This window comes from Nyctereutes procyonoides, unplaced genomic scaffold (assembly GCF_905146905.1).
Source record: "Nyctereutes procyonoides isolate TBG_1078 unplaced genomic scaffold, NYPRO_anot_genome, whole genome shotgun sequence".
Classification (NCBI taxonomy): domain Eukaryota; kingdom Metazoa; phylum Chordata; class Mammalia; order Carnivora; family Canidae; genus Nyctereutes; species Nyctereutes procyonoides.
Genome location: NW_026575146.1, coordinates 6667740 through 6691665, shown reverse-complemented (window position 1 = coordinate 6691665; position 23926 = coordinate 6667740). Strand labels below are relative to the sequence as shown.

General features: G+C 40.9%; 1 protein-coding gene across 2 annotated transcripts in view; it reads left to right on the top strand.

Annotated features, from left to right (window-relative positions):
* Positions 1-4634: 4634 nt before the first annotated feature.
* The window catches only part of LATS1 (large tumor suppressor kinase 1), a 49446-nt gene continuing 30154 nt past the window's right edge, over positions 4635-23926 (top strand). Inside the window, exons 1-2 of one of the 2 annotated variants that reach the window (XM_055310989.1) lie at positions 4635-4875; positions 5761-5843. The gene's annotated coding sequence lies outside the window, so the exon portion shown is untranslated. The remainder of the gene's footprint in view (positions 4876-5760; positions 5844-23926) is intronic. The other variant, XM_055310988.1, reaches the window with a different exon arrangement.

The window sequence follows — 23926 nt, the reverse complement described above, 5'->3', positions numbered from 1 at the left end:
ATTTGCATTATGTTGGGGTGCTTTACTATAAGGTTTCACTAAATTAATTTTCATATTCTGAACTGAAATTTGCTTTCATTTGTTGTCTTCTTTGGGAGCCACAAAAAAATTTAATCCATTACATATTCAAATACTTAGAACTACATATCATAGCTTAATACCTTCAATGGTTTCTTTTTTTTTTTTTTTTTTTAAGTTTTTTTTTTTTTAATTTTTATTTATTTATGATAGTCACACACAGAGAGACAGAGAGGCAGAGACACAGGCAGAGGGAGAAGCAGGCTCCATGCACCGGGAGCCCGTCGTGGGATTCGATCCCGGGTTTCCAGGATCGTGCCCTGGGCCAAAGGCAGGCGCCAAACCGCTGCGCCACCCAGGGATCCCCCTTCAATGGTTTCTAAGGATAAAGTTTTCTTCCCAGTGTTTCTTGCCCTTCTATAACTAAATTCCAAACTCCTCTTAGGTGTCATTTTCTCCAGAAAGCCTTCCCTAGCCTCTCACAGTCTGGGCTAAATTGTACTCTGCTTCAAAAGCCCATTGTGTAGAGCCTATGCTGTGCTAACAGCTGTATTAAGCAGCTTGTCTCTACTGGACCACACAAACTGGGCCCATTTTTTAGTGTTCTGTTAACAGTGTTTAATACAGTGATCCATAGTAAACACTGAATCAGTGTAAACTAATCTGAACTAACCTCACAATCTTGTTTTCCCTTGAAAAAATACTCCCCCCAAAGACAGTCATTGAAGTGTGACCTCCAAAATGAATACTTCCCCAGGTGGTGTCTTTCTCCCTCAGAGTTGATGTAAGAAATCTTACCATCCTGGTTCTTGGTAAAATACTACTTTGTCACACTGTCTCAGCTTATTTTAACTATTCTGACATTTATTCAGTTAGACTGCTGACTAGTTGAACTTAAACCCTTTTTCACACATGTAGTATTTTATACTACCCCTAGTGTTGAGTTAATACAGATGATTTTGATCCTTACTATAGGTCAATCCCTGTTCTACAAAAACAAATCTTATTTCTGTAGAGGAAAGAACTAACAATCTCCTTTGGATGTTGTCAGCAGAAACTGATCATCTTCAGAATTCCACAGCATGATCTACGCTCTCACCCCTTTGTTTAGGAGATAGATGTACTGAAGTGCTTAGGCCCACTAGAGTCCTCCCAATTATCAGTGACACATGAATCATCGGTATTTGACTACAGTTCTTGAGATCTTTATAAACCAACCTAATTTATTTATTGACATTCTGCCCCATTTATCTTGTTCACAAAGCTGCTAGGGGGAAACATCTGGCTGTAGCTATCCCATCAAAAATTTTGCATAATTGAAAAATTCTTGTCCTTTGTGACACTTCCATTTCATAGTATTTGAAAACATTCTTTTATATAATTTTTAAATATATTTTTTAAAGATTTTATTTATTTTTTCATGAGAGAGAGGCAGAGACACAGGGGGGAGATGAGAAGGTAGTAGAATGACCTGACCATATAGCTGGTCAGGTAGAAAAAAAAATTTTTTTAATCAACTAATGTTTAGTTCCAGACTGTCATAACTAGACATTAGGGGACAAGAGCTGACAGACAAGCCTAACAGAGTCATCAGAAATGTATTACCTGTCAAAAATAAATTTTTGTGCAGGCCAAGTACCTAAGAAGCCAAAGTAATTAATACTAGACTGTAAAATAATAGCTGCAGCTCATCAAAACAGATTTTTATCCCTTTAGAGTATGAAATGAAGTTAAATTTTAGGGACCCCTGGATGGCTCAGCAGTTTGGGCTCTGCTTTTGGCTTGGGGTGTGATCCTGGGGTTCGGGGATCGGGTCCCACACCAGGCTCCCTGAGGGGAGCCTGCTTCTCCCTCTATGTCTCTGCTCTCTGTCTCTGTCTCTCATGAATAAGCAAATAAAATCTTAAAAAAAAAAAAAAGTTGAATTTTAAAATTTCTTAGCAATAGATGTCCACAACCAATGATACTCCGGTTGTAACAAGCATACCTAGACCCAGATGTAGTTTCTAATAACCATTCCCCAATTAAAGGAACAAGGATTTCTTGGAGGCACAGGGAATATATAAGATAGCTTGAAACATCTTATACTGTCGGAAAGTAAGGAAGTTCTTTTATTTATTTTTTTAAGTAAGCTCCAACACCCAGCATGGAGCCGAGTGCAGTGGTTCAATTCATAACTTTGAAATCAGCTGAGCTGAGATCAAGAGTCATGCTTAACTGCCTTAGCCATCCAGGTGCCCCCTCAGGGAGTTGTTTTAAAAAACAATTTTAAAAGCCCATAAGAATGGGAGGGGAGGGGTATGTCAAAGGGACATAAGCCAATTCAACTGGAAGAGTTCCCAGTGGCCAAAGCTGGAACAATTTGGTCCACAAAATAAATAAAATATTAACTAAATATCCATGAATCCACACTGATATGAATTTTGTTTTAAAGATTTTATTTATTTTATTCATGAGAGACACAGAGAGAGAGAGGCAGAGACAGGCGGAAGGAGAAGCAGGCTCCATGCAGGGACCCCGATGCGGGACTCCATCCCAGGACGCCAGGATCACGCCCTGGGCTGAAGGCAGACATTCAACTGCTGAGCCCCAGGCGTCCCTGATATGAAAGTTTAAAAAATAATAGAGAAGAGATAAATCTCAGAATTCCAACTAATTTATGTAAATTCTCTGCCCAAAAAGAGGTAGAATGTAATTCTTTACCCCTTAAGTTTGGGCTGCTCATAGTCTAGAGCTTTCCCTTAAGATTCAGTTACTGGGAGGACTTAGGTTCTCAGGGCCACATTGCTCTTCAGACTTCTTCCATGTGTCCTGCCCCTATTCCTACAGTCACCAAACATTAAATTTGGCCCCTGTATCTGATAATAAAAGCAAAATTAAACCCCAAATCCCCATTTCCATGAAGCATTGAAAAGTCGAATAGGTTGAAGCTAGGGTTTTCCCAATAGAAAGCCCTTCAAATGCAGTGGTAGGTCTTGCCAGAGACATCCAGCAGCCTTAGTAAGCATTTTCCTGCTCCTTCACCTCCACCCCCACACCAGTCTCAGCTGCTTTTCATCTCGGGGATTGCTTCATCTTTCCTGATCATTCCTGCTCTTCTCTCCCCCTGCTTCCTTGGAGTTAAAACTCCTAGTCCCAGATAGAGCAATTCACTGAGCTCCTTGAATTACCTAGGAAATTTCCCCAGAACAGTTAGTTTATGGAGGCTTAGAAGTGAAGAGCTTAAGAAGTTCCCAGGATGGTGACAGAGGTCACAAGATGTGGGGGAGGGCAGGTATGCTTTCTCAGATATATAATCCTTCTGGAAAGGGCAAGCAGGCCTGTGAATATATTAGATTAGTCCTGCAGTTGATGAAAGCCCCAGGGCTATTATGTGACCCACCTTGGGTCATACACTGTATCTTCTACAATCTCTGTGCTTGTGCTTATAGAATTTCAACCAAGTGCTCCTGGAATGGAATCTTTTAAGAGGTTTCCACGTTTGAACTTCAGGATACAATGGCCAGTAACAGTAATTTAACAACCTGAAAAAGAAGTCTTTAATAAAGTTTTTATAGTTAGTCTCCTGCAGAAGAAAGATGTTGGAGGGGCTCCTGGCTGGCTGGGTTGGTGGAGGAACCTGTGACTCTTGGTCTCCAGGTGGTGAGTTCCAGCCCCATGCTGGGTGTAGAGATTACTTAAAAAATCTTCAAGAAGAAAAAAAGAAGAAGAAGAAGAAAAGCTGTTTGAGATTACTAACTATATATTTTATAGAGGCAGATTGGGCAAAGGCACTCTTTACAAAGGGTAGGCGGTACTTTCAAACATCATAAATCCAATGATCCCATCCCAAACGTCTTTTTTTTTTTTAAAGATTTATTTATTTATTCATGAGAGACACACAGAGAGAGGCAGAGCAATAGGTAGAGGGGGAAGCAGGCTCCCTATTACTGGGAGCTGACGCAGGACTCGATCTCAGGACCCCGGGATTAGGCCCTGAGCCGAAGGCAGACGCTCAACCACCGAGCCACCCAGGCATCCCCCCATCCCCAACTTCTAATTCAAGTTGGCAAGAAAGAAAACCTCTCTGGCAGTCACTGTTACTCCCATTATGGCAATAATGACTTCCCCCTCTACCGATTCGGTTGACAGGTCAAAAATCTCCAAACGCCGTTACCCTGCCCTGGCTCAAGATTCTATTAATCCGGCGGATTCAGCAAATACTTAACTCCGGGAAAGAGTGTTCCCTTCCAAGCCTCTAGAAACCTCGATCCTAGTGCCGTCGGCGGGTTTCAGAGCAGCTCACTGCCGATTCCTTCCGAGAGTCAGACTCCTTTGAGATGCGCGTCTTCTTCTCTATCCGTGCACAGAAAGAGCCCAATTAAAAGAGAGAGACTGAAATGAGTGGACTTGGAAGGGGAGAGCCTGATGGCGCGACCCCGGCGAGTCACCTGGGCCGCGCCAGGCGGGGGCGACGCGGGGCGACCGGGGCGACCGGGGCGACGCTCGCCCACACGCAGGGGAGAGGGCGCCCGCGCAGGGCGGCGGGCGGCCCGGCGGACAGAAGCCCCCAGTCCTCGGCCCCCGCGCAAGCGACGCCGGGAAATGCCCACATCCGGGAAACCTGCGGCGGAGTGCGGCGGCGGCGACACCGAGTGGAAGGCAAAATGGCGGCGGCGGCGGCGGACTGGTGCTGAGGGGAGAGCCAGGTCCCCGCGACCCCCGCGACGGGCCGCGCTGGCCCGCGGCAGCCCGCCGGCGTCTCTCCCCGCCCTGCCCCGCCGGGGATACCCGGGGTCCCTGGGCCGGGCTCCGGCCGCCGGCGCGCCCGCTCTCGGGCCCGTGGCCGCTGTCCGGGAGCCCCGCTCTCCCCTGCAGGTAGGTCCGGGGCCGGCGTAGCGGGTGGGGCGCACTCTCTCCTCCCGAGCCCGAGTTGGCGGGGCGGTGGCCGCCGGGGCCCACGCCCAGCCCCGCTGGCGGGGGTCCAGGGGCTGCTGCGGGCGGGCCGGGGCGGCCCGGTGCGGGCCCGATTTGGCTGGTTGCATGGACCGGAGCTGAGCCCTGCCCTGGGGAAGCGAGGGTTGGCCGCGCCCGGGGCTGAAGGAAGAGCCGCAGGCGCGGCGGCCTCGGAAGGGCACGTTAGGCTGCGGAGAGCCTCACTTGCTGGAGGCCCCGGGCGCGCGGTCCCCCGCTTGCACCCCATCCCCGACGCGGACGCGTCAGTGTTCAGGGAGGAAGGAGGGTGCGCGGTGGTGCTCCAAGACCGTCGCAGTGGACGAGCCGCCGTTGTTTGCATCCCAGAGCCTGGGACTCAGTCCTGGACTCACCTTGAAGAAAGCCTGGGAATTTCTATTTCCAGTCCACTGTAATGTCAGCCTACGGTGCATAGTTGGGAGAGGTCGGAGGGTTGGAGGGATTTTTTTTACGGAGTAGGAATGTCTACTTAAATAAACTGAAGGAAAGGAAAGGAAAGGAAAGGGAAGGAAAGGAAAGGAAAGGAAAGGAAAGGAGTATTATTTGTTGTGACTTCAAAAAGAACTTGTATGGCAAAGAACCCCCCTCGGGTGATTGGATTTAACCCGGTTCTCTGACTTCTCCAATTAAAGTTCTTCTCTCAGGAAATAAAGTTTAATGCTTGTCGCCCCGTATGTTATTACAATGAGTTAAAATGTATATGATTGTGTAGACGTTGTTCATGCATCTAGTGAGAAGTAAGTAAATAAATACAGTCTCACACACAAATAATTATGTCGCTTCACCCAGGATCATGAAGCTTGTCAGACCTTTATGGATTATTGATTGAAGATTAAAAATCTTTATCAGATATCGTTCAGGAGGAGGAAAAGGTAGGATATTATAATTGGTATGAATGTTCTCTGCTAAGATAGCTACATTTGTGACTTATGTAAGGTGATTTCTTTAATGAGTTCATAGGCAGGTAAAATGAGCTAGTTGGTTCTCTAAAGCAGTGGGGGAATTTGACTGATTTAACAGTAAAAGAAGTAGCATTGTGTTCCTCTGATCAGCTGCTGCTGCAAGAAACTAGATCACGGCACATGCTGGCGGAGGCGCATTCTTTCTAGGCCTGAGTATCTATTGAATACACCTTGCCACTCTTCAAATTTAAAAAAAATACTTATACATGTTTTTGTTTTGTTTTGTTTTGGTATGAAAAAATGTAGAAGTCTTTGGGGGGTGGGGAATGATCCCTGTCTTCTTCTATAAGTTGATTCTTTGTTTTCAAGGCTAATCCTTGTTATTCTGTATAAATATACCCTTGGAATAGATCCAGCTCTGGTTAATTTTCATTATAGATGTTGTATTTAGATTAGTGGATTTTTTTTTAATTTTTTTTTTATTTATTTATGATAGTCACACACACACAGAGAGAGAGAGAGGCAGAGACACAGGCAGAGACACAAGCAGGCTCCATGCACCGGGAGCCCGACGTGGGACTCGATCCCGGGTCTCCAGGATCGCGCCCTGGGCCAAAGGCAGGCGCCAAACCACTGCGCCACCCAGGGATCCCCAGATTAGTGGATTTTTGTAGACGACAAAGTTATTTAGTCATTGAACAACATTTTTATCAAGTATAAATGGCAATCCTTTTTCAGCATAAGATAAAATATAGTAGTGTTTTTCACTTTTGATCAGCTTTGTAGAAAGCAAATTGAAGAAAATGTCAAAATTGCTGTCCAAACAACGGAGACTAAATGTTGCTAAGAAAGAAACAATACATATTACTACTGTTGCTATTCTCATAACTGACTCAAAGCATGGAGAAAGGCCATCTTTTTTATAAACCTAATTCAACCCAAGGTAACAGTTTGAAATCTTATTATGTAATGGCACCTGGTTTTTCCCTAAGTTGGACAAGATATCTACAATAACTGTTTGGGTTTGCTGACATTTGCATATTTGATGAAGGTCTGAAGTTTCAAAGAAACGGAGGTTTTGTCTGTTCAGTCTAACTAATTTAAATGCTCCTTAAAAGAATGAGTGAGTCATGATCCTTGACCTTAGGTAACTTAAGACGCAGGTTCTGATGAGAAGAGCACTGGGCCAGTTCAGGATGTGTGGATTCTGTTTCTAGTGTGACCTCCAGCTGGCTGCATGAACTTAGGCTAGTTTATCTCTCTGGATTAATTTCCTCTTCTGGAGTGTATATGGAGGGGAGGGAGGAGATATATATGTTTAAAATACCCTATTCTCAATGAATCTGTGATCTAGAAAGGAGACAACTTTATTTATTTATTTATTTTTGACAACTTTAAGACTAGGGCAAAAACATAGGTTTTGTTTGACCACACAAAGTGCATTTATAGTTCAGAGAAAGATAACAAACATGAGTGAATCTGAATCTTCATGCAGATGGCACATGAGTGGCACCTCAAAGGTTGGGTATGATTTCTACAAGAAGAAATACGGCAAGGGCTCTCCCAAGAAGAATAAATAGGATGAGTAAGGACATGAAGGTAGAAAAGCACAAGGTATGAAAACCGAGAGCAAGTAATTTGGCTTAAAGTATAAGGTACATTGGGGAAAGTCTGGGTAAGATAGTGGAAAGAGATAAGAAAATAACTGACATTTATTGACTTGAGCATTTATTCTAAACATTTGACATGCATAATTGATCCTTGAACAACAAATTTGAAGTGTGTGGGTTCTACTTATACACGGATCTTCTCATTGAATATATTGGAAAAAGTTTTGGAGATTTGTTGCAATTTGAAAAAAACTCACAGATGAACAGTATAACCTAGAAATACTGGGGGCAAAAAAACCTAAGAAAAGTATAGGCTTTGTTGTAAGAATACGGAGAATATAATACCTATACAAAATATATGTTAACAGTATTTATGTTATCAGTGAGGCTTCTAGTCAACAGTAGACTATTAATGGTTAAGTTTTGGGGCAGTCAAAAGTTATATTCAGATTTTTAACTGCACAGAGGGTCAGCACTCCTAACCCCTGTGTTATTTAAGGGTTAACTGTATTAAACTGTATTTTGAGCAGGACCATTATTGCCTACATTTGAAGATGGAGAAACTGAGGCACAACTTGCTAAGATTACACAGCCAGTTAGTGGTAGAACTGGGATACCCTGCAGTTTGACTCCAGAGCTCTTTAACCACTAATTTAAAGGAATCATTGAGGGTTCTGGAAGACGAAAGTGACATGATCACAACTATTTATTAGGAAGATTAATCTGGCATCAGTGTAACATGAGTTAGCGGTCAGCTATTTTGCTTTGAACAGTTCTTTTAAAAAGTCTACTAATTTGAATATTCACATTTGCAATTAGCAAAGATTACTAAGATTTGTTAATCAGTGTCGACCATACTTTATTGATTGGAGGAATTGTAAATTGGTACACCTTTCTGGAAGGCAATCTGACCATAAGTGTCAGAATTTTATTTTTTTTTCCTTTTTCAAAAATTGTGTTTTATTTTAAACTCCAGTATAGTTAACATACACTATTATATTTTGGGTATATAATGTAGTGATTCAACAATTCCATACATCATCCAGTCCTCATCACAAGTATACTCCTTAATTCCCATCACCTATTTTACCAATTTCCCCACCTCCCCTCTGGTAACCACCAGTTCTCTATAATTAGGGTCTTTTTCTTGGTTTGCCTCTCTCAGTCTCCTTTTTTTTTTTTTTTTTTTTTTACCTTTGCTCATTTGTTTTGTTCTTAAATTCCACATGTGAGTGAAATCATATGGTATTTGTATTTCTCTGACTTATTTCACTTCGCCTTATTTAGCTCCATCCATGTCCTTCCAGTTGTCAAGATTTCATTCCTTTTTATGGCTGAATAATATTCCAATGTGTTTGTGTGCACTGCATATTCTTTATTCATGCATATTCTTTATTCACTGCATATCATTTATTTTTATTGATGGATGCTTGGGCTGCTTCCAGTTGGCTATTATAAATAATGCTGCTATAAACATAGGGGTGCATAGATCTTATTGAATTAGTGTTTTTGTGTTTTGGGGGTAAATGTGCAGTAGTGCAATTACTGGATCCAAGGGTAGTTCTATTTTTAACTTTTTGAGGAATTTCTTTTTAAGATTTTATTTTTATTCATGAGAGACACAGAGAGAAAGAGAGGCAGAGACACAGGCAGAGGGAGAAGCAGGCTCCATGCAGGGAGCCCGATGTGGGACTGGATCCCAGGTCTCCAGGATCACGCCCCAGGCTAAAGGCAGGCGCTAAACTGCTGAGCCACCCAGGGATCCTGAGGAATTTCCATACTGTTAGCCACAGTGGCTGTGCCAGTTTGCTTTCCCATCAGCAGTGCAAGAGGGTTCCTGTTTTTCTACATCCTTGCCGACATTTGTTGTTTCTTGTGTATTTTAACTATTCAAATGTCAGGATTTTAAATACAGGCATACCTTGGAGATATTGCGGGTTTAGTTCCAAACCACTACAGTAGAACAAATATTAGAATAAAGTGAGTCAAATGAATTTTTTGGTTTCCCAGTGCATATAAAAGATATGTTTACACTATACTATAGATTATTGATAGTGCAATACCATTATGTCTAAAAAGACTATATATCTTAATTTAAAAATACGTTATTGCTGAAAAATGCTAACCCTCATCTGAGCTTTTAGCAAGGGATAATCTTTTTGCTGGTGGAAGGTCTTGCCTCCATGTTGATGGCTGCTGACTGATTAGGGTGGCAGGGGCAGTTTCTTAAAATAAGAGCAGTGAGGTCTGCTGTATCAATTGACTCTTCCTTTCATGAATGATTTCTCTGTAGCATGCGAAGTACTTTGATAGCATTTTACCTACAGTAGAATTTTCAGTATTGAACCCAATTCTCTCAAAACTTGCCACTGCTTTCTCATCTAAATTAAGAAACTCAGTTAAGTTTATGTAATGTTCTAAATCCTTTGCGTTTCAGCAGTCTTTGCAACATGTTCACCAGCAGTAGATTCCATCTTAAGATACTTTCTTTGTTTATCCATAAGACGCAACTCCTCATCTATTAAAGTTTTTTCATGAGGTTGCCACTACATCTGTATTACTTCCTCCACTGAAAATCATCCATGAGGGTTAGAATCAGCTCCTTCCATACTCCTGTTAATGTTGCTATTTTGACCTCTTCCCATGAATTATGAAGGTTCTTAGTGGCATCTAGAATGGTGAATTAGGGGCAGCCCGGGTGGCTCAGCGGTTTAGCGCCGCCTTCGGCCCAGGGCCTGATCCTGGAAACCCGGGATCTAGTCCCACGTTGGTTTCCCTGCATGGAGCCTGCTTCTCCCTCTGCCTGTATCTCTGACTTTCTCTCTCTGTGTCTCTCATGAATGGATAAATAAAATCTTAAAAAAAAAAATAGAATGGTGAATTATTTCCAGAAGGTTTTCAATTTACTTTGCCAGGATCTATCAGAGGAATCACTATCTATGGCAGCTATAGCCTTACACAGTGTATTTCTTAAGTAATGAGACTTGAAAGTCCAAATGACTCCTTGATCCATGGACTACAGAATGGATGTTGTGTTAGCAGGCGTGAAAACAACATTAATCTCATTGTGTATCTCCATCAGAGTTCTTGGGTGACCAGGTACATTGTTGATGAACAGTATTTTGAACGACATCTTTTTTTCTAAGCAGTAGGTCTCAACAATGAAAATACTCAATAAACCATGTTGTAAGCAGATGTTCTGTCATCCAGGCTTTGTTGTTACATTTATAGACCAGAGCAGAGTATATTTAGCATAATTGTTAAGGATCCTAAGATTTTGGGAACAGTAAATTGGCTTCACTTTAAAGACACCACCTGCAGTAGCCTTGACCAAGAGAGTCAGGCTGTCATTTGAAGCTTTGGAGTCAGGCATTGACTTCTCTCTAGCTATGAAAGGTCTAAATGGCATATTTTTCAAATATAAGTCTGTTTCATCTACAATGGAAATCTGTTGTTTAGTGTAACCACTTTTATTATCTTAGCTAGGTTTTCTGGATAACTTGGGGCACCTTCTACATCAGTACTTAGTTGTTTCACCTTGCACTTTTATGTTATGGAGATGGCTTTTTTCTTTGAATCTCAAGAACCTGCCTCTGCTACCTTCAGACTTTTCTTCTGCACCTTCCTTACCTCACAACCTTCACAGAATTGAAGAGTTAGGGCCTTGCTCTGGATTAGGCTTTGGCTTAAAGTAATGTTATGTCTGGTTTGATCTGTTTAACCACCGAAACTTTCTCTGTATCAGCGATAAGGGTATTTTGCTTTCTTATCCATGCATTCACTGGAGTAGCACTTTTATTTTATTTATTATTATTTTTAAGTACTCTCTACACCTAACCTGGTGCTCAGACAACCCTGAGATCAGAAGTCACATGTTCTACCAACTGTGCCAGCCAGGTGCCTCTTAAGTAGCACTTTTCATTTCCTTTAAGAACTTTTCCTGGGGTGCCTGTGTGGCTTAGTCAGTTGAGTGTCCGACTCTTGATTTTGGCTCAGGTCATGATCTCACGGGTCCTGGGATCAAGCCCTGCCTCAGGCTCCTTGTCAGTGGCGAGTCTGCTTGAAAGATTATCTTCCTCTGCCCCTATCCATTGCTCGTACTCTCATTCTCTTTCTCTAAAATACATAAATAAAAAAATAAAAAATAAAAAAAATACATAAATCTTCGGATCCCTGGGTGGCTCAGTGGTTTAGCGCCCGCCTTCAGCCTGTGGCGTGATCCTGGAGTCCCAGGATCGAGTCCCACGTCGGGCTCCTTGCATGGAGCCTGCTTCTCCCTCTGCCTGTGTCTCTGCTTCTCTGTGTGTGTGTGTGTCTCATGAGTAAATAATAAATAATCTTAAAAAAATAAAAATAAAAAATATATATAAATCTTAAAAGGGGGGGCACTTTTCTTTTGCTTTTACAACTTAGCTGAATGGCACAAGAGGCCTAGCTTTTGGCCTGTCAGCTTTTGACATGCCTTCCTCACTAAGCTTAATTGGAAAGAGATCTGCAACTCTTCCTTTTACTTGAAGATTTTTTTATTTTTTTAATTTAATTTATTTATTTATTTATTTATTTATTAAAGATTTATTTATTCATTCAGAGAGAGCGAGAGAGCGGCAGAGACACAGGCAGAGGGAGAAGCAGGCTCCATGCAGGAAGCCCGATGTGGGACTCGATCCCGGGTCTCCAGGATCACACCCCGGGCTGCAGGCGGCGCTAAACCGCTGTGCCACCAGGGCTGCCCAACATTTTTTTAAAATAAATTTTTATTTATTTATTCATGAGAGACACACAGAGAAACAGAGACACAGACAGAGGGAGAAGTAGGCTCCATGCAGGGAGCCCGATGTGGGACTTGATCCTGGGTCTCCAGGATCAGGCCCTGGGCTGAAGGCAGCACTAAACCTCTGAGCCACCAGGGCTTTCCCTCACTTGAACATTTAGAGGCCATTATAGGGTTATTAATTGGTCTAATTTCAATATTGTTGTGTCTCAGGGAAAAGGGATGCCAGAGGAGATGGAGAAACGGCTGGTCAGTGGAGCAGTCAGAACACAGCAACATTTACCAAGTCTGCTGTCTTGTATGGGTGCAGTTCGTAGTGCACCAAATCAATAACAGTAATAACATTAGAGATCACTGATCACAGATCACCATAACAAATATAATAATAATGAAAAGCTTTGAAATACTTCAAGAATTACCAAAATATGGCACAGAGACACAAAGTGAGCAAATGTTGGAAAAGTGTCGATAGACTTGTTCAAGGCAAGGTTGCCATAGACCTTCAGTTTGTTCAAAACAAAACAAAACACAACATCTGAAGCATAATAAAAGGAAGCCGAATAAAACTAGTCATATGCATTCTCTTTGACTCAGTAATTCCAGTTCTAGGAATTTATTTTTATTATTATTATTATTTTAAAGTAGTCTCTGTGCCCACTGTGGAGCCCAACATGGGGCTTGAACTCAAACTCTGACATCAAGACCTGAGCTGAGATCAAGGGTTGGACACTTAACCGACTAAGACACCCAGTGCCCCTCTGGGAGAAAGAGGCAGAGACATAGGCAGAGGGAGAAGCAGGCTTCCTGCTGGAAGCCCGATGTGGGACTCGATCCTGGGACTCTGGAATCACAGCCTGAGTCAAAGGCAGATGCTCAACCGCTGAGCCACCCAGGCGTCCCTCTGGGAATTTATCTTTTTTTTTTAATTTTTTAAAAAGATTTTATATATTTATTCATGAAAGACACACACACACACAGAGGCAGAGACACAGGCAGAGGGAGAAGCAGGCTCCATGCAAGGAGCCCAACGTGGGACTCGATCCCAGGACTCCAGGATCATACCTTGGGCCAAAGGCAGGGGCTAAACCACTGAGTCACCCAGGGATTCCCCCTCTGGGAATTTATCTTAAGGGAATTGCTCAACAATGTGTGCTTAACAATTTTATTGTCACATTTTTTTAATGAACTAATATTGATATTTATAAGGAGTATATTATATATGTGTAAGCTATGATCATAATAAAAAGAACATTCAGGAACTCACCATCCATCCTCAGAACTAGAATATTACCTATACAAATACAGTAACCAGTGTTTGAAACATTATAATAGCAAAAATTGTAAACAACCTAAATGCCCATGAGTAGGGGATAAATTATGGTACATATATCATGTAACTCAATATATAGTTATTAAAAAAGATAAAGTTGAATGGTCTTATTTCTTTCAGGGAAAGAAAAAGAAACATAGTTTTTTATAGTTACTTTTTTTCTTTTTTTTTTTTTTAAGATTTATTTATTTGAGGGAGTGAGAGAGAGAGAGAGCACAGCATGGGGAGGGGCAGAAGGAGAGGGAGAAGCAGATTCCCAGCTGAACAGGGAGCTCAATGCAGGGCTCAATCTCAGGACCCAAGCCAAAGGCAGACACTTAACCAACTGAGCCACCCAGGTGCCCCCATAGCAGAATCTTTTTGAAGACACTTTGACCACTAATCAAGGGTCTAGATTCAACTATATGTGGAACTGCCAATGAGAATAACACAGTTGGAGGAACGCCTGGGTGGCTCAGCGGTTGGGTATCTGCCTTTGGCTCAGGGCATGAACCTGGCTGGGGTCTGGGATGGAGTCCCATATCAGCCTCCTTGCAGGGAGCCTGCTTCTCCCTCTGCCTGTGAGTCTGCCTCTCTCTCTGTCTCTCGTGAATAAATAAATAAAATCTTAAAAAAAAAAAAAAAAAGAAAGGAAAAGAATACAGTTTGAGGCTCCTGGGTAGCTCAGTTGATTAAGTGTACAACTCTTTTTTTTTTAAGATTTTTAAAATTTATTTATTCATGAGAGACACAGAGAAAGGCAGAGACACAGGCAGAGGGAGAAGCAGGCTCCATGCAGGGAGCCCAACGTGGGACTCGATCCTGGGTCCCCAGGATCATGCCCTAGGCTGAAGGTGGCGCTAAACCGCTGAGCCACCCGGGCTGCCCTAAGTGTCCAACTCTTGATCTCAGCTCAGGTGTTTGATTACAGGGTCATGAGTTCAAGCCCTGCATTGGGCACCATGCTGGCATGAAGCCTACTTTTTTTTTTTTTTTTTTTTTTTTGAGCCTACCCAGGTGGTTCAGTGGTTTAGTGTTACCATCGGCCCAGGGTGTGATCCTGGAGACCTGGGGTCGAGTCCTGCGTCAGGCTCCCTGCATGAGCCTGCTTCTCCCTCTGCCTGTGTCTCTGCCTCTCTGTTTCTCTTTGTGTCTCGCATGAATAAATAAATAAAATCTTTTAAAAAATAAAAATAAATTTAAAAATCTTTAAAAGTAAATAAATATTGATTTTAGGATACACTCAATTTCAGAAATACTAGAATATGGAAAAGTATGTATCTTAGAATCAAGAAAACACTGTGGTTATTTTTCTTATTTTTATCTTTTTAAAGATTTTGTTTATTTATGACAGACACAGAGAGAGAGGCAGAGACACAGGCAGAGGGAGAAGCAGGCTCCATGCAGGGAGCCCGACATGGGATTCGATCCCCGGTCTCCAGGATCATACCCCGGGCTGAGGGTGGTGCCAAACCGCTGAGCCATCCGGGCTACCCTGTGCTTATTGTTTAAAGATGTTCATAGTACTACATAATTCTTTTGCTGCTATATTGGGCTCTAAGCAACAGTAGCTAGATTCACAGGCCTGGTGGTCCATATGTCCAGTAATCTCCCCTTCAGGTACAAATATGGTTCCTCTTGGTCCAGAGACCTGTTCAGTTATTTTTGCTCTCACTCTTTGTCCTCCTCTCCATCCCCCTCTCATTCACTCACCACAGTACACAGTGGTATAACAAGAATGGCAGGGTTGTGAAAAGCACTACTGTTAGAAAAGGAGAAGAATAGGAAATAGCAGCAATTGCTGATCTATAATAGTTTTGAAATCTCCATAGGCAGGTCTGTGAAAACAACCAGCCTTGGAGGGAGGGGATTTTCCCCTTCCCTCATTCATTATTCTCTGTGACCCTTGGCCTTTGTTCCCTCTAAGAATCTCCTTAGAGTTCTTTTTCTATTATCATCCTTGGCCACAAATGGAAGTGTGAATTTTGGGGGAATAGTCTCTCTTTGGAAGGTGCAAATCTTTCTCATCTAGATTATGGTTCATGGAAGTTGGGAACCCAAAGGATTTAAATTGTGAATAGTCCAAGGCTTTTTTATTCTGAGCTTGAGTGGTATTAAAAAAAAAAAAATTAACATAATTATTTTCTCAAAGTTAGCAAGCCTCTGATGTATTTAGTTCCAGTCAATTCCATGTGTCGATAACCATATTCACATGTGTTAGTAAACTCATCCAGAGATTCAGGAGCTCCCAATTCTCTACTCAGTTATTTGAGGGGCAGCTATCCCTTTAGTGTCAGTTTTACCGCTGAGGTGCCTTAGCTGAGAAATGCCAGTGGGCATCTGTGCTCAGCCTTTTAATGCCATCTCTTCCTATTTGGGGTCTTGAAGCAAGCTGCATTCCAACCCTGCAAGACTTTAAATTTCTGAATTCTGTCCATTCCTTCTCTTTCTGCTTGGAAATCAGCTGCTTTCCTGACCTTACCCCTTATTTAAAATAGTTTGCCAAATACCCAATAGCAGCTAACATATACTTCTAAGATTCTCTTTTTTAAACTCTCTTTACAGAACTACAAATTCAGTAGACTCTTTTGTCACCTTGTAAGTTACAACAGGCAGCACTTTATCAAATATTTTGCCACTGTAAAACATGATTCTTCATTTTTTCCAGCTCCCAGGATCACTTTCCTTGAAGCCCTTTGCCCAACTACTAAGTCAATACTATATTAGGGTCACTTCTAGGGACCAATTTCTGTATTAGGATGAAAGACTAAATATGCAAATAGACAATGGCCAGACCATATATGAAAATAGAACTGTGACCCAAAGCCTCAGTGGCAGTAGGCCCAAATGGCCAGGTCTTGGTCAGTAACTGCCAACTTCTGACTCAGGACCAACCAGGGAAAGACCAATATACCCTCCAGCCAATCACACAGGATGCCTCCAGGTTCCTTGTGGCAGAGCATACCTGATGTCTTCCCTTTTATTCAATTTAAAGCTTTTCTATTCCCCTGCCTGCCTTTGAATCTCTGCCAAAGAGATGGTGGCTGGCTCACTCTCTTGATATGACAAGTTCTTAATAAATAGACTCTGCTTATTTGGGGTGGTATTTGTTTGTTTGTTTATATTTTAAAAAATTTAAAGTAGACTCCACACCTAGCATGGAGCCCAGTGCAGGGGCTCAAATTCATGACCCTGAGTTCAAGAGTCAGATGCTTAACTGATGGAGCCACCCAAGTGCCCCTTGCAGGATCTTTATTTCCACAATAATATTAGACTGTTTTGTGGTAATACTACAAAATATCAATGGTATAACACAACAGAGATTCCTGTCTTCCTTTGCCATTGGGGTTCAATAGTAAGCCATTCAGTGACTTAGGAACCCATATTCCCTCCATGCTGTGAAGCTACCATCTCAAAATGTGACCAATATTGTCATGGTAGCAGAAAGAGAGATGGAGAAGCACTGACTTTTAACTGCCTCAACCCAGAATTGATACATTACATCAACTTATAGGGCTTTGACCAGAACAAATTTGAGAAGTAGAGGGCAGTATATAAACACAGTCTTTGGGACAGGATTTATCAAGAGCAATTGGATAAAGATATGCCACATTTCCTCCATTTCATCATTACTGAAATCAGATACTATGGATTATCTTTTGAAACCTTTAAATGCAGTGTTTTGGAGCGCTCGGGTGGCACAGTTGGATGAGTGTCTGACTGTTGGTTTCATCTCAAGTCATGATCTCAGGGTCATAAGATCAAGCCCCTTACTTGCTCAGCATGGAGTCTACTTGAGATTCTCTCTCCCTTTCCCTCTGTCCCTCTTGTTTTGTTTGTGCTCTCTCTCCCTCTCTAAAATAAATAAAATCTTAAAAAAACAACAAATATAATGTTATTTCCCCTGAGAAGCTAATGTTGAAATGAGGTTGCATGGAATTAATGGTTCCTTTAAATTAACGAAATCCTGTGTGTTCTTTGTGTGTTTTGTATTTGAATAATAATAATTTGCTGCAGAACCATTTCAGGATCCAGAGCATTGTAGTCATTTTCTTTTCTTTTTTTTAGTTGTTAACTTTCTGTTTTGGAAATTTTCAAGCACACCCAAAGGGGGATAGTATGATGAACTTTCATGTGCCCACCACCCAGCTACAATAGTCATCAGCTTCTATTTCTCATCTCTATCTTTATCCACTTCACCACCAATCCAAATTATAAATAAAATTCCAGATATCCTATTTTATTCCTAAGTGTTTCAACATGTAGATGAAAAAGATAAGCATAGACTAACTTTTCATTTATTTTAACTTAAAACATATTATCACACATATACCAGAACTCAGTCATTTCTGGACCATTGTACACCCAGATGTTAGCAGCATTAGAAATTACATTATTCAAGTACAGAGTTATAGAATATAGCATAGAATGACTGGCCCAGCATTTTCTAAAATGAATTCCATAGAAATGAATCTCATGAAATGCTCTGAGGGAAAAAAGAAAAAAAGTCCTTTGGTCAGATAAGTTTGGGCAACACAGCATTCTCTTCTTATAAATTCATATATTATGTAAAAGAATGATGTTACATTTTGTGATCCCATTTTGATTAGTAGTAATGTTAGAATATACCATATTTAAAAATTATTTTAATTAAAATAGAGTTGATATACAGTGTTCCATTAGTTTCAGATACACTACTCTGATAACTGTTATGCTTTGCTTACTATAATGTAGCTACTATCTGTCTCCATATAATACCATTGCAATACCACTGGTATTGCATGATATTGCATATCTTTTGCTTTCATCTCAATGGCTTACACATTCCGTTGGCTTCCACACTCCCTAACTGGAGGGCTATACCTCCCACTCTTCACTCATTTTGCCCGTTCCCTGTCCCCACCCCTCTGACAACCATAGTTTCTTCTCTGTGTTTATAGGTTTGTTTTGGGGCTTTGTTTGTTTATTCACTTATTTTTTAGATTCCACATTAAGTGAAATCATATGGTATTTGTCTTTGTCTTTGACTTATTTCATTTAGTGTAATACCCTCCAGATCTATCCATGTTGTCACAAATGACAAGATCTCATTCTTTTTTTATGGCTGAGTAATATTATATTGTGAGTGTGTATATGCAACAGAGAATGGATTTCTACTTTACATAACTATGTAATATTTAAGTTTTTCAATAAGGATGCCCCTTTGTATAATTAGAAAAAAACTAAGATTATAGTTTTTTTTAAGATTTTATTTTATTTTTAAAGAATTTATTTATTCATAAGAGACACACAGAAAGAAGCAGAGACACAGGCAGAGAGAGAAGCCAACTCCTTAAGGGGAACCTGACTGTGGGACTTGATCCCAGGACCCTGGGATCATGCCCTGAGCCAAAGGCAGACACTCAACTGCTGAGCCACCCAAGGTGTCCCAAGATTATAGTTTTTTAAGAGTGAAAAAAAGGGATAGGTCACTATGCATTTATTAGTTCAGCAGATATTTTTGCACTGCTTACTGTTTACCAGGTTCTATGTTCAGAATGAAAGAAAATGCTATATATTGACAGAGAAAAATTAATTATGCTTATTTTGGTTTTTTTTTTCCTCTCTATCAAGGAGAATGATTTTGAAAATGATAAAATAGTAAAATGATACTAAACTTGGAGTTGAAATCCAAAATAAATGAGGTTTTTTTTTTTTTAAAGATTTTATTTATTTATTCATGAGAGACAGAAAGAGAGAGGCAGAGACACAGGCAGAGGGAGAAGCAGGCTCCCTACAGGGAGCCCAATGTGGGATTCGATCCTCGGACCTCAAGATCATGATCTGAGCCAAAGGCAGATGTTCAACCACTCAGACGCTCAGGTGCCCCCAAAATAAATGAGGTATTAAAGGAATGCTTAGGTGTTGTGAATGAAATGTAACTCAGATATTGAGAGAATTGATACATGGCATTGTACAACCACTGTTGTTAATCCTTGATTGTGGAGAAATGATAGATTGCAGAACTGGACATGGAAAGCATCTTCACTTTCAGAATGAGCAAGAAGGGGAATTCTGTAAATTTTAGACTGATGAGTTAAGTGTTAAACCTAGAAAAATTCCATTAGTAAAGGTATTAATATTTTGGGAAGGCGTAGGGAAAACATTAGGGACCTGCTTTCTTCATAAAAGTGTAAGAATTAAGAAATTTCATTTATGAAGTAATTATCAGTAGATTGGGTCATGTTGTAAACAGAATATGTGTAATTTTTGGCAACACAATGACAGTTGATCATTTTTGTTTTTAAAAAATGGAGAAATCTGGGCTGCTTGTCAAGTAGAATTGGATTGATCATAACTAAGATCTTAACTAAGAAGTGTACCACAAAAATACTGATTATTGAGGCAAAGTCATCAGAAAACCATGCCTCTGATGATCTGCTTTAGGACTTCAACCTTTTTCAGGCCTGCTGGAAACAGTTGTGTGTGTATATATAATTAACATCCATAAACATAATTTTCGAAAATACAATGTTTTTTTTTTGTTGTTGTTGTTGTTTTTAAAGTGGGAGGGGGGAAGAAAGGGAGAGGGACAGAGAGAATCTTAAGCAAACTCCATGCCCAGCGCAGAGCCTGGCATGGGGCTCACTCTTATGATCCTAAGATCATGACCTAAGCCAAAATCAAGAGTTGGACAGTTAACCAACTGAACTACCCAGGTCCCCCCAAAAAGTATTTGTAACAGCTCTGAGATGTAATTTATGTACCATAAAATTTACTCATTTAAAGTATACAATTCAGTGGTTCTTCAGAGTTGTATATTTCAGAACTATACAACCATCATAATAATCTAATTTTAAAATAGGAAATGGCTTTATTTTATCTGTAGTTCTTTGAAACTTGCCCGTTTCACTTAAGAGTGTGTTATGGGTACCTGTTCTTGTGTTAGTACATATAGATAGAATTACATCATTCTTTTTAACATCTGTTTTATCACATATAGATGTGCTGTCAGTTGCTCAGAGAATTACTGATGAGCATCTAGATTGATATCGTGCTTTGCCATTATAGATGGTGTTGCAGGGAGCATCCTTCATCTTCAAACTATTAGCTATATTGCATTGTTCCTCATAATCCTCATTCAGGGCTTAAGATAAATCTTGTTATTCCAACCATTTTATGCCTCAGGAGACAGTTTTTGAGGGAAATAAATACCCAAGTTCACATTGCTAAAATAAATAGAACAGGTACTTGAATAATTTTTTTTGTTTCTCCATTATTTTCTAGCACTTCTAGGATTTTAACAAACTAGAGTATATCCAGAAGAGCATGTCTATTATTTTTTTTTAAAGATTTTATTTATTCATTCATGAGAGACAAAGAGAGGCAGAGACCTAGGGAGATGAAGATGCAGCCTTCTCGCAGGTAGCCCGATGCGGGACTTGATCTCTGGACCCAGGATCACACCCTGGGCTGAAGGCAAATGCTCAACCACTGAGCCACCCAGGTATCTGGAGCTGTCTATTATTAGGGAACATTTAGGGGCACCTGGGTGGCTCAGTCAGTTAAGCTCTGACTCTTGGCTTCAGCTCCTCTCTCTCTGTCTTTCTCTGTGGCTTTCATGAATAAATAAATAAATTCTTTTTAAAAAAAAAGAATTTATTTATTTATTTATTTATTCATGAGACACATGGAGAGAGAGAGAGAGAGAGAGAGAGAGAGAGAGAGAGGCAGAGACACAGGCAGTGGGAGAAGCAGGCTCCATGCAGGGAGCTTGATGTGGGACTTGATCCCAGTACTCTGGGATCATGCCCTGAGCCGAAGACAGACTCAGTGGCTGAGCCACCCAGGCGTCCCTTCAGCTCAGGTCCTGATCTCATTGGTCATGAGATCAAGCCCAGCTGTAGGGCTCCACCTCAGTGGGGAGTCTGCTTGAGATTCTTTCTCTCTCCTGCCCCTCCCACTCATCCTCGCTGGCTTGCTCTCTCTCAAATAGACCTTTAAAGGAACTGGGGATGTTTAGAAGACATTTATTTCATTTGTCAACTTGTACATTTATTGAGTACTCACTGTGACACAGGCTGTGATATCAGCAGTGAACAGACAGTGGTTATGAGACAAATAATGTCTTCTGTTCTCATGGAGCTTTTATGTCATGAGGGGAGATAGATAGTTAACTAAACAAGTAAAATAATTTTAGATAGTAATAAGTACTATTAAGAAAATAGGATAACTAAGTGACCAGTGAAAGGGTCATTGAGAAGGTAACATAAGCCAGAGACATAAATGACTAGAAGGATGTATCTACATCTGTCTATAGACCTTTTTATGTAACATGAATGGTGATTACATTTATAGGAATAGAAATGGGGCACCTAGCTGGCTCAGTTGGTAGAGCATGTGACTCTTTTTTGTTTTTTTTTTGAGAGAGAAAGAAAGCATGTGTGCGGGGGAAAGGGAGAGAATCTCAAGCAGGCTCTATGCCCAGCAAGAGCCGAACATGGCGCTTGATGTCACAACCCTGAGATGACTTGAGCCAAAATCAAGAGTCAGACTCTTAACTGAGCCACTCAGGCTCCCTGACTATGTTACTCTTGATCTTGGGGTTGTAAGTTCAAGCCCCACATTGGGTGTAGAGATTACTTTAAAAAATAGAATAGAAATAGACTCCTAGTAGGTGATAATTAGCAATGTTTCACATGCCAGTGGTACCACTTACAAACTAAACTGTTTTACCCAAACTCTCTAAACCTCAGTTTCCTCATGTACAAACAAGGTAGATACAATAAACCTGCTCCACAGGGCTCTTGGGATGGTTAAATAAGGATGTAGGCAAAGTTGTTTAGCACCGGCCTATAACAGTTTCTTAGTATGCAATGAGTGGGATATCATGGTACTCCATAGAAAGAAAACACCTTTAGTACTTGTTGCAGGTCACATGAAATGGCTTTCTTGCATTAGTGATTTCCCTATCAGTCAGGATGTTTAGGTAGACTTTATTTTTATTTATTTATTTTATTGTTATTATTTTTTAAGATTTTATTTATTCATGAGAGACACAAAGAGAAAGAGAGGCAGAGACACAGGCAGAGGGAGAAGCAGGCTCCATGCAGAGAGCCCGACATGGGACTCGATCCCGGGTCTCCAGGATCATGCCCTGGGCTGAAAGCAGCGCTAAACTGCTGAGCCACCCAGGCTGCCCTTAAGTAGACTTTAAATGAGTATTCTTCTAGTGTGTTTTAAAAGACATTCATGCATTAAGTGAGGAATAAGATAAGTCGTCCACAGATGACCATTCCTCATCCCGATAAGTCGTCCACAGATGACCTTTCCTCGTCCCAATAAGTCATCCACAGATGACCATTCCTCATTCTGTCATTAATGAATTTACTATCTCTAGAGTCCTAGTCCACAGTTCGTGAAATAAGCCCAGGCATCTATTTTAGAAGCATAAAGGTATCTTCTGGGCCAGTGGTTTATTTTATATATATATATATATATATATAGATATAGATATATTGATATATTGATATTATTTATTAGAGATAGAAAGCAAGCGAGAGAGAGAACACAAGTGGGAAAAAAGGGCAAGGGAGAAGCAGACTCTCCACTGAGCAGGGAGCCTGATGCGGAACTTGATCCCAGTATACTGGGATCATGACCTGAGCCAAAAGCAGGCGCTTAACTGACAGAGCCACCCAGGTGCCCTGGACAAGTAGTTTAAAACCCTTTTTAAAACAACAGTACCTTTTCTTCTAAAGAAATGTTTTTTTAAGATTTTATTTCTTTATTTATTTGAGAGAGAGAGCACAAGTGGGAAGGAGAGGGAGACGTTAAGCTCCCTGCTAAGCAGGGACCCCAACTCGGGCTCCATCCCAGGACCCTGGAATCATGACCTGTGCTGAAGACAGACACTTAATTGACAGCCACCCAGGTGCCCCTCTTCTAAAGAAATCTTATATTTGAAGTCTAATTTTATTTTATTTTTTAAGATTTATTTTATTTATTTATTTATTTATTTAGAGAGAGAGCATGAGTGGGAGGGGCAGAGGGAGAGAGAGAGAGAGAATCTCTAGCAGACCTTGTGCTGAGCATGGACCCCAACACAGGGCTTGATCTCAGAACTCTGAGATCATGTACCTGAACCTAAAACTAAGAGTCAAACACTTAAATGACTGTGCTACCCTGGTGGCCCAAAGTCCAATTTTAAAATTTAGTATCAGACCTGCAAAGTGAAGTTGACAAGAAGACTGTTATATCAGTTCACTTTAGTAATCTCTTGCATCTGTATATGTTTTATATACTTTCTAAGCACTCTTTTTTTCTTAAAGTTTTTTATTTTTTATTTATTTTTATTTTTAAGGATTTTATTTATTCATGAAAG